Here is a 12,517-nt window from a genome sequence, read left to right on the forward strand (position 1 = left end):
GGGGTTATTGATGTCATACCTGACATCACTAACCCAGTCAGTAATAAAAAAAAAATAGACAACAAACAAATTTTTACTTGAAAAAACACTCCCCAACACATTCCCTCTTTCACCAATTTAATGGAAAGAAAAAACAAATCCGGGTCCAGCGTAATGCAATAAGGGGGTCCCACGACGGTCCATACCATACTCACTGTCCCAGTCAATGAAGAACTGAATGTTCCCCATTGGTTGGGAGAGCAGTGCAATGACCTGACCTAACATCATTAGGTCAGCCCAGGTCACAGCAGGGCATAACGAGCACCGACGTCATGAGGTTAGCTAGGAACATTACCTGCAGTGATGAAGTCTGCTGCACTCCTGACGTCAGCGCTCATCACTGACTTCCATTGTGTTCACAAACGAAGTATCGCGGGAGCCCGTGACGTCACCGCTAGTCACAGTCTTGGGCCGCCCGCGAGACTTGATGTGGTAACGAGGCAGGCATGGAAGTCAGTGACGAGCACTGACGTCAGGAGTACAGCAGACTTCATCACCGAAGTTAATGATCTGAGCTAACCTCCTAATGTCGGCGCTCGTCATCCCCGCAGCTGCTGATACTGCTGTGCGGGCAGATGTTGCCACAATGCAGTGTGGACAGCTGTGGGGCTGACGTGGGAGCGGGACACAGACTGCAGGGGCACCTGTCGGAAGTCACATGGAAGAGCTTCCGTGCAGACCCATTGACTTGTATTGAGCTACAGTCCGTTATTACGGAACAGAATAGGACATGTTCCATAATAAGGGAATGGACATACGGCATCCAATCTATTTTTTTGTGGGAACTGATGCACACGGAAGTGCTTCCATGTGCCATCCGATCCTACAGAAAAGACATTGAAAAGATGGTCCTGTCAGTAGGTCCACAAAAAAACAGGAACTGAACAGGACAGACAGAACGGTCGTCTAAATGAGCCCTTAAGATGACATATTACACCGTGTGCAGAATTATTAGGCAAGTTGTATTTTAGAGATTTTTTTATTATTGATCAACAACTATGTTCTCAATCAACCCAAAAGACTCATAAATATCAAAGCTTAATATTTTTGGAAGTTGAAGTGTTTTTTTTTTTTAAGATTTGGCGATCTTAGGAGTATATCTGTTTTTGCAGGTAACTATTACTGTGCAGAATTATTAGGCAACTTAATAAAAAACAAATATATTTCCATCTCACTTGTTTATTTTCACCAGGTAAACCAATATAACTGCACAAAATTTAGAAATAAACATTTCTGATATGCAAAAACAAAACCCAAAAAATTATCGACCAATATAGACACTTTTCTTTATGATGACACTCAACAGCCTACCATCCATAGATTCTGTCAGTTGCTTGATCTGTTTACGATCAAGATTGTGTGCAGTAGCCACCACAGCCTCCCAGAGACTGTTCCGAGAGGTATGCTGTTTTCCCTCCCTGTAGATCTCACATTTTATGAGGGACCACAGGTTCTCTATGGTGTTCAGATCAGGTGAGCAAGGGGGCCATGTCATTATTTTTTCATCTTTTAGCCCTCTACTGGCCAGCCACGCTGTGGAGTAGTTGGATACATGTGATGGAGCATTGTCCTGCATGAAAATCATGTTTTTCTTGAACAATACCGACTTTTTCCTGTACTACTGCTTGAAGAAGTTTTCTTCCAGAAACTGGCAGTAGGTCTGGGAGTTGAGGTTGTCCTTGAAACGTGTGTGTTTTATGCTTCTTCTTTTGTAACACAGGCGCGCCCAGTTTTTCCTTTTGTAACATAGTCGTTACTTCTTTTGTAACACAGACGTTACATACTAGCTACAAGTATTTTTCCTTGTCTGTTTTTACAGCCCTGAGTATCCAGGTGATATATCGGTGTTTTGGGTGCCCCGGGACGCCCTCAGAAGTGGGGGTGACTGAGTTTCATGTTTAACCTCTCGTCACCCTCTGGTTTCTAAATCTTCTTTTCCTCACACACTTGAAATTTGTGTTCCAAATGAATTTATTATTCTCTTTTATCTGGTATTGGGGTCATGGGTACCCCAAAATCAGTGAAAAGATTCTAATATTGCATTTAGTTTGTGTTCACCATTTGGGGTGTCTATGTGAAACTGGGTCACCCATTGGGGTACCCAAATTTAAAAGCTACGCATTACCTTTTTGGATTTATTCTCTTTTATCTGGTATTGGGGTACCCCATTTGTTCCACCTGAATGTCCTGGTGACATATCTGTCTCTGGCACACCCATTGGGGTACCCAAATTTAAAAGCTACGCATTAGCTTTTTGGATTTATCCTCTTTTATCTGGTATTGGGGTGCCATATCTTTTGCACCTGAATGTCCTGGTGACATGTCTGTCTTTGGCACATCATGGGGTACCCCAAAATTAGTGAAAAGATTCTAAAAATATTCTAATATTGCATTTACTTTGTGTTCACCATTTGGGGTGTCTATGTGAAACTGGGTCACCCATTGGGGTACCCAAATTTAAAAGCTACGCATTAGCTTTTTGGATTTATCCTCTTTTATCTGGTATTGGGGTGCCATATCTTTTGCACCTGAATGTTCTGGTGACATGTCTGTCTTTGGCACATCATGGGGTACCCCAAAATTAGTGAAAAGATTCTAAAAATATTCTTATATTGCATTTACTTTGTGTTCACCATTTGGGGTGTCTATGTGAAACTGGGTCACCCATTGGGGTACCCAAATTTAAAAGCTGCGCATTAGCTTTTTGGATTTATCCTCTTTTATCTGGTATTGGGGTGCCACATCTTTGGCACCTGAATGTCCTGGTGACATGTCTTTCTTTGCAGTGCCCTGGGATACCCCATAATCAGTGAAAAGATTCTAATATTGCATACATTCAGAGCAGAAATGAATGTGTCACATGGATTTATGTCTTTGTACATCAATTAAGAAGCCCTAATTTTTGAGTGGTGCCCTGACTTTCTAGCTTCCATGGCTTCGGCGCTAAAAGGGGATGAAAGACCTGTGCAGGTTTCGTATGAGTCAGAGGTCTGATCGACAACCAACAAAGATGTTTGTAGAGGGGGCTTTGGGCTTCCTGGGGACACTGTGACCCACTTTCTCTAGCACTTACCATCAGAAAAGGCAATCTGGGCCCCAGAGTGCATATTTATTTTAGGATGTGGCCCCTGAAGTCTGCACCCAGAAGAGCACATCCGATAATAAATGTAAACTGTGGGTAGTCAATAATAATATGCTTACATAACAAAATTACACCATAAAAATAACAAGAAAATAACTGAAAAAAGATTTATTAATATCCTTACTATAATATTAACACACAGCTCTATGTTTGCACCAGCCAGTCCACCTGTGCTTTATCTTGCATATACACAACTGACTGTGTATTTTCACTTAATTTTTTTATTTTGAGCTGTATATTGAAGAGTGAACCGATGGTGATATGGACATACATCTGCTATAGTGAAAGTTTAAAAATGAATAGTAGATGGCAACATTACCTGCTCTCCCTGCATTGTTGGGAGGGGGAGAGGGGCTAAGAGTTTGTACATTGAACCTTGTGTGTGAAAAGACAATGAATCTTAATTGCTTGTTTAGGGGGAAGTTTTGAGTTCAGCACAATGAATGAAAAGTCTTTTTTTAAGAACTGAAAAAACACAAATAGCTTATGAGCAGGGGGGACAGTGAGCTTTTCATTACGTTTGACTATTAAAGAATACAATATATTATACTGGGTCCTATAATTATGTTATAAGCTTGATTCATTTCACAAAATACCACCAATAAACCAAGCTCGTATCATACAGTTTTCACCATAGCAGAGTTTAAGCCATTCAGTTTATTAGCAAAAGAACAGGTGTATCTCTATCTTGTGTTCATTTAACAGAATGCATAGTTTCAAAAGGGAAAGGTACTTTGTTGGTCCCTATAGAGAAGTGAGATAGCAAATTCCAATTAAAATTGTTATATTTATTGATAATATTATAATAATATATAATAATATAATATAAGCCGAGATACAAGAATTGCCCCAAGTGGGGTCTGATCACCATGTGATTTTTTTCTTGGTAACTGTAACATTGTGGGGTACATTTGAGGAGACATATTTTGGGGGGCAGGCTGAAAGTGTTAAATACTGCCTCCCACAGCTCTTAAATAATGACTCCTGTTTTTATGTCCCCAAGTGATTTATTTCTTCACTAAAAACACATACTTTATGAGTTTAATGTACCGCCCATAAGCTGAGCTATAAGAATTGCTCCACCAAGGCATATACCTATTGCGTATACTGTGGACCCCATATGCAATAATAATTGCATATGGTGTTTTATAAAAATTGCATATACATTTCCTTATGTGTACTAACAGTCATTAATTTTGTCTTTCCACACTTTAGGAATGATCAAACAAAAACTGAAAGTCCAATCTGAAAATAGAGATCCATTGCTTTGCTTTTAAAGCAAAGCAACCCACTGGGATAGGATAGGAGGGGGATAAGAGTTTGTTTATTGACACTTTTGTGTGACAACACATTGAATGGTAATGAGATAATGAGATGTTTTCTTTGGGGGAAGTCGGCAGCACAGCACAGAGTGAAAAAAAAACTATAGCCAGCTTACCTGAATCAGAGAACTGCATTATAAGGCTCAGAAACTGTCCAAATATGCAAAAGTCATAATGACATTTTCTGCACCTTCTGGTAGAAAAATGCACCAATAAATTCATGTGGCTTTGGTGTGTTTTTTTCCCCATGTATTTTTTTTTTAGTGAAGTCAATGGCTGGGAGGGCCAAAAATGTACCAACAATTGACAAGCTGCAGATTTTCTTCAGATTTTCAATAGATAGAGGGATAGAGGGATAGATAGATAGATAGATAGATAGATAGACAGATAGAGAGAGAGATAGATAGATAGATAGATAGATAGATAGATAGATAGATAGAGGGATAGATAGAGGGATAGATAGAGGGATAGATAGATAGATAGATAGATAGATAGATAGATAGAGAGAGAGATGGATAGATAGATAGATAGATAGAGGGATAGATATATAGATAGATAGATAGAGGGATAGATATATAGATAGATAGAGAGAGATAGATAGATAGATAGATAGATAGAGGGATAGATAGATAGATAGATAGATAGAGGGATAGATAGATAGATAGATAGATAGAGGGATAGAGGGATAGATAGATAGATAGATAGATAGACGGATAGACGGATAGACGGATAGATGGATAGATGGATAGATGGATAGATGGATAGATGGATAGATAGATGGATAGAGGGATAGATAGAGGGAAAGATAGAGGGATAGATAGATGGATGGATGGATGGATGGATGGATGGATAGATAGAGGGATAGATAGATAGATAGATAGATAGAGGGATAGATAGATAGAGGGATAGATAGATAGATAGAGGGATAGATAGATAGATGGATAGATAGATGGATAGAGGGATAGATAGAGGGAAAGATAGAGGGATAGATAGATGGATGGATGGATGGATGGATGGATGGATGGATAGATAGAGGGATAGATAGATAGATAGATAGATAGATAGATAGATAGAGGGATAGATAGAGAGATAGATAGAGAGATAGAGGGATAGATGGGTAGATGGATAGATAGAGGGATAGATAGCTAGATAGATAGATAGATAAGGGATAGATAGAGGGATAGATAGAGGGATAGATGGATAGATAAGGGATAGATAGAGGGATAGATAGATAGATATATAGCTAGATAGATAGAGGCATAGATGGATAGATAAGGGAAAGATAAGGGATAGATAAAGGGATAGATAAGGGATAGATAGAGGGATAGATAGAGGGATAGATAAGGGATAGATAAGGGATAGATAGAGGGAGGGAGAGATAGATAGATAGATAGACAGATAGAGGGATAGATAGATGGATAATGGATGGATGGATAGAGATAGGGATAGATAGATGGATAGATAGATGATACTAGATTGATAGATAAATAGATAGAGGAATAGATAGATAAATAGATAGATGGATAGATGGATGGATAGATAGATAGATAGATGATAGATAGAGGCATAGATGGATAGATAGAGGGATAGATGAATAGATAAGGGATAGATAGAGGGATAGATAGATGATACTAGATTGATAGATAAATAGATAGATAGTTAGAGGAATAGATAGATGGATAGATGGATGGATAGATGGGATGAGAATGGGACCGTTTTTTCTTACGTTCGTGTGAGTCCAGCCTTAAGGACATAATCTGGTTTACAAGATCAGATTGTTGCTATTATTGTTTGAATTTACTACACCTAACATAGGTCTGAATAACATTCAGACCTATATGAAGGCCATATTGCGTGTAATGTATCTTTAAATATAAAATGATATATTAAGTGCTGTTACATTGCAAAATGTACCAGTCTTATTTACTGCACTATTCTGTGTCCTGTTGTGTATAAATATGTGACTCTTCAGATTTTGTGCTATACCACGCCTGATGAAGAGACCTGAGTAGTCTCGAAAGCTTGCCATTACCATGTTTTCAGTTAGCCATTAAAAGGTATCAACCACTGAGGACTCAGGTTCTTAAACAATTTAACCATTTATTATAATTTTATATGACTTGTAAGCAGAAGACTTCATTAAAACAGGGACATATAACTTCAGCTGCCTGCAGATGCATTGACACCTTAGAGGCACCATTATTCACACCATGTTTGACACAAACGTTACATATGAAAGGAGTCATTATCTAAGCCCCATCAGCATTGTCTCTGTTACATTCACCTTTAGACCATGTGCGCACTTTGTTTTTTTTCATGCTTTTTTGCAGCGTTCTGAGCTGCAGCGTTTTAATGCAAAAAGCATGCGTTTTGATTTTTAAGCAAAGTCTATGGGAAATTGTGCTTTCTTGTGCGCACAATGCTGTTAAAAACGCAGCGTTTTTGATGCTGAAACTTTGTCAAAGTCTCTGCATTTAAAGAAGCAGCATGTCAATTGTTTTTGCCATTTTGGCAGCGTTTTGCTAACATTATAGTCAATGAGAAGTTTCAAAACGCATTTAAAATCAAAATCCTAGCGTTTTACATGCTTTTTTTGCCAAAATAAAAGCATGCGTTTTTGACATTATATTATGGGCATGATATGTCCCTTTACACACACACATAGTCTGACAATTAAATTAAAGCAAGTCAATAAATTGACGGAATTTTATACATAAATATTAGATCACAGTTATTATTTTAATAAAATAATCTATTTTGTATATGATTTTAATCATGATATTTGTAATCCTTTTTTTCTTTTTTTCCATACTGTTTGAATGTTAAAACTTTATTTAGTAGTGTATTTGTATTCAAAATGCATCTGAGTTTAAGCAATGAAAAAGCATGTAAATCGCTGTAAAAACTCGGCCAAAACGTGGTAAAAACACGAGCGTATTTTTAGCGTTTTTGTGGTCAAAACCAAATATGACAAAGACAATTTCTGACATAGGATGCGTTTACAACTGCAAGTAACTCAACGCAAAGTGCGCACATAGCCTTAGGCCTCTGTCACACGTTCGTGCCTCCGGTACGTGTTTGGCAGTTTTCTCACGTACCAGAGACACGTACACACGTGGACCAATGTATTCCTAATTGTTTGGACACACGTAAGTATTTTGGAATGGAATGTGTGTCCGTTCCATACTTACGCGTGTCCGTGTGTTCCTCACGCCGACATGTCCGTTTCTCTTCCGGCATCACGGGTGTCACACGGCCCGCACCCATACCACATGGATGTAGTGTGGATGCGGTCCCGTGTGCCACGCGCCGGAGAAACACATGTCATTATTTTTTAAAAAGAAAAAAATACTCACCTCCTTCAGCCCTGCAGAATCTTCCGCTGCAAACAGTTGCTGCCAACCGCCGCTCATTATGAGCATGTTAAGGAGGTGGGCATGATGTCCCGGGCGCTAATCTCCGCCCCTCCGCTCGGCCGGAAGCAGCAACAGCGGTGAGTGGGCGTGGCTGGAGACGAAGATCAGTACCCTGGACAGCAGCATCTACCACGTGAGTATTCAAACTACCAATTCTCCATGTGTTATCGCGGATAGCACACGTAGAACACATGTGGCCCGCACGTACCAGAGACACGTACTTACCAAACGCAACACGCAGGGAAAATACGTGTCTCGCTGCACGTGCATGATTTTCACGTATGTGTGAGAGGCCTTAATCCTAGTTCCTAGACTTCCTTTTTAATCATAGCATAGTCATGTCTTAATAAAAAAAACAACAAAAAACCTGACATTAAGTTTATATTGCCATCTATATTTTGATATGTTACTTTTATATATTTTCTTATGTTACTATACTTTATTGAAATAAAAATCACGTGCTCTCCCCTCATTTTAAGTACTCAGCATTGAGAGATTCATTAAAAGTACCACAGGAAAGCTGAAGGCTCTTTATTATGACTAAGCCATCATTTTTGAAATGCCTATGTGCTGCTCAAAAGAAAAGCATGAAAAAATATGCAGAAATAATAGAAATTTATTATCTTGAGACCCTTATTGAAATTTGGACTGCCTAGTGTTCTCCAATGCGCATCGCCGCATGGAAAAGAGTCTTCATCAGGGAGGGGTATCCCATGTACCTACAACTTTCATAGGGCAGCAGCCCTGGCAAAGAAAACTATGGGGGAAGGTACCCAAACTCTGTATGGCTGTTTCCTCAGCAGCCTGACTCCAGTTGGAGAGGCGTCTCCACATGGGACCAAAATTGTCAGTAGCCACTCTCTTCAGGAAATAGAGACACGTTTTTTCTTTAAGTAGGTCACTGCCGCTCTACCATTTCCACATTAGGGGGCGATCTCCATAAATTGTTGCTACAAAAGGAAGCAAAATTGATAATAAAATTTGGAGCACAGGGAAACCTGGGTTTAAATGACCGTAACGATTTGACGGTGTTCTTATAATTTTGTTTAGAGCAGGTAATCTAGTCCTGAGTATTTAATAAATGAATAACCATATCATCAAGAATAGTAATATGAACATGATGTCACATGTCATGATATGTTATTTTATTATGCCCTTGCGACCTCTGGTTTTTCCTTTTTTGTTAGATGTGTTTTTTATGAAAATGTTTGATACACTGTTTATTTAAACATGTTTTTAAGTGAAACATCTGTTTGCATGCATGCAAATCACTGAGTTGTGGTGATTTCTCTGTTTTTAATGTGCGGTGACGTGACCTGGATGCACTCCCCTTTATAAGGTGTGTACGGACGCTCCCACATGTAGACCCGTAGAAGTCTGATTCACAGACGAAACGGCCGTCGTCCTCCTGGAGGGACTCGCATCCAAGCCACCTCCCGCATTTTTATCTGCACCCATGGAGAAAATGTTTGAATAAAAATCTTTCGGCATAGCAGCTATATGCGGTCAGTTTTCTTCCTTCCTTTGCTGGATTTCATGGCTATCCTGCTATCTGACAAGCACGCTGCGCCTGAAGTATATTGAGCGCTACACCACAATCATCAGCACGTGTGCCACTGAACCTGAAGGTAACCTGAGGGCAGGCGGTGCAGGACTTTGTCTTCAGCTGCACCATTTCCACATTAGACCTTCTCCTGAATTGAGCTCTTAAGTTGTGTTGAGGAAATAATGTGGTTTGCAATGTAAATTAATAAATTAAGCACAAACATATTGGAAGTGTAGAGTAGTATTGTACTCCTCTCGCAGTTGTCAGCCAATGCATTCTTGTGTGTACAAGGCCTAAACATAGAGCACATATCAATACTAATGTGCGACAGAGATACCACTGTTGAGATCTACATTAACAAATTAATTAAAATTTTGGAACATGTCCTCCTATCTGGAAAAAAGGGGCGACAGGCCTCATCTTTTAAGAAAACATGAGGTGTTCTGGAAACATTAGCTTTTGTCCCTTGAACCATAAGGCCTCAAACCATGTATTTATATTTGTAATAGATGTGCTTATTGAGATAAAAAAAAGTCTTGTTACTTCACAATAGACCTTTGGATCTCTTAAAGTCATAGTTAATAGGGATGTATAAAATGTATACACTTTTTTTTTTTTTTTTTTAAATGTCTTGTGCTTAATTAGACACTTCTGATCTCTTAGGCAGCAGCCATGGCAAAGAAAAGAATGTGAATTTACCCAAACTCTTTATTGCTGGTCACAGTAAACTGACTCCAGTTGGACCAGGTTCAGACTTACAAGTCTAACGCATTAGAAGTGACTGGTGAGCACAACTTGCATATTGTCAATTTGTCCTGCTATGAGTTAACAGAGAACTGTATTGGAAAAGGGTCTCTTTTTCTCCCATGCAGACTATTGATAAATTTACACTTATTAAAGATAGGTAAGGTTTTTGTGAAAACCTCACCTTCAAGTTTCTGTACCATAATCCAACAGTCACTAACACTATTTTAGATATTGAGCATCAAACCTTCTTCAAGATCTGCTGGATCTCCTACCTGAAAATGAGGAACCCTCAGGTGGGAGCCCATTTCATCTTAAACTTCCATCTCAACACACCTTTTACAATCTTTCCCACCATCAACACTTTTTAATACCATGGTTCATGACATTCAAGCACTTAAAATCCATAGAAAGACACAGGAGAATTGAACTAAGGATGAGAGGGAGGCTATTTTGGCTCTCAAGAGCAACCAGTCCTTTGTGGTAACAGAGGCTGACAAGAGTGGAACTTGTTCTCTGGCCTATTGATTTCTCTACTATGGAGGCAAAGAGACAACTACATAACCCAGGTCTCTAGATGATTCTTCCATCAGATCCCACTTTCCTTTCTGAAGACATTGAATTTAAATTAATTAATGGATGCCTTTTCATGTTGAGTTATTTATAAGAGATTTCCTGACTACATCTAATCCTACCATTTCCACATTACCTTCTCCCGATGGTTCATAAGTCACTCATCAATCCACCAGGTAGGCCCATTATGGCAAAAATAGCAGGTCTTAATGAAAGACCCTGTGCGTATGTGGATTTATATCTCCAACCAATTGTTAATAATTTGAAAATCTATATTCGGGACACTTTACATCTTTTGACTTCCGCCAGGATTTTCTGGCACCTGACTAGTCACTGGGACCCCACGTAATGGCAGAGTATGCCTAATGAACAACCTCCTATAGCGCTCTGCCTCCCCACATAGATCTCTGCTCCGACAAATAGCTCTCGGCACCGTATACATAGCGCTCTGCACCCCCCATATAGCGCTCTCCAACCCCAAATAGTGCTCTGCATATTCAGATAATGCTCTGCACCCCACACATAGCGCTCTGCACCCCACACATAGCGCTCTGCACCCCCCACATAGCGCTCTACATCTACACATAGCACTCTGAACTTTCCACATAGTGCTCTACACGCCTCACATTACCAAACTTAATCGGTTTTGGCTGCCGCTAACCATTTTTGGGATGAACTCAATGTGACCCAAGAAACAGTTCATTCTTGACCGGACTCGGCAATGGGAACCGAGAAACAGTTTTTTTGGGACTTAGAAAAAATTTCAAAATGTTCGGACTTCCATTATCTGGGAGGGGTGTCTGGCCCACCCTGGTGACTGAAAAAGGCTCCTTGTGGTCAAGTCAAAGTGTCCCTTTTTTGTCATATGTTTGTTCTTGGCTTATGGAGTTTCCAGGGGCACTTCTCTGAACTCGAATCCGACCGTCAGTTCCAGACATTTTTGCGGATCCTCGGTTGCAGTACCTGAAATGAGCAGAAAAATCAAAAGAACCAACACGAGATTGAATTTGACTGCTGCATCCACCTGGCAGCTCCAGGAACTGCGGTACTTTTCTGCCTCGGTCCGGCTTAACCGGGGACATTACTAACTACTCGACGACTCTAATTCTTTCTCAGATCTCAAATGTACCCTAAAATGGGACAGTTACCTAAAAATATTAACATGGTGATCAGACCCCGCTTGGGCTAATTCTTGTACCTGGGCTTATGGGTACCCTGGCAAGCTACCACTTGGTGCCTGACGCCCCCTGATTATTCTGGAAACACTTAAGGTAATTCTTGTACCTCAGCTTATGGACCTTTCAGACTAAGAAGGCTCTGAATTACAGGAGATTCTTAAAGGTTCAAAGGCTGCCAAATAGCCTCTTCTACCACATATGGTACAAAAAGGCCATACAAAAGGCTGATTCATTGAATTCATAAAGTATGTGTTTTTAGTCAAGAAAAAAGGCAATTGGGGGACAAAACACAGCAGTCATTAATTTAGGGACTGTGGGAGGCAGTATTTAGCACTTTTGTGTCTGCACCCCAAAATATGTCTCCTGAAATGTACCCCACAATGTGACAGTTACCGAGAAAAAAAATCACATGAGGCCCCTGGTGGGTGACCCTTTGTGCCTGACATCCCCACATATTTCTCAGACCTCCAATGGATCTATTCTTGCATCAGTAAGTATGGTGCCTAAGTCGGTAGACTTTGGGGGCGGCACAGGAAGAGAAAGCAAAAATAATTATA

Source organism: Anomaloglossus baeobatrachus, chromosome 3 (genome assembly GCF_048569485.1).
Source record: "Anomaloglossus baeobatrachus isolate aAnoBae1 chromosome 3, aAnoBae1.hap1, whole genome shotgun sequence".
Lineage (NCBI taxonomy): Eukaryota > Metazoa > Chordata > Amphibia > Anura > Aromobatidae > Anomaloglossus > Anomaloglossus baeobatrachus.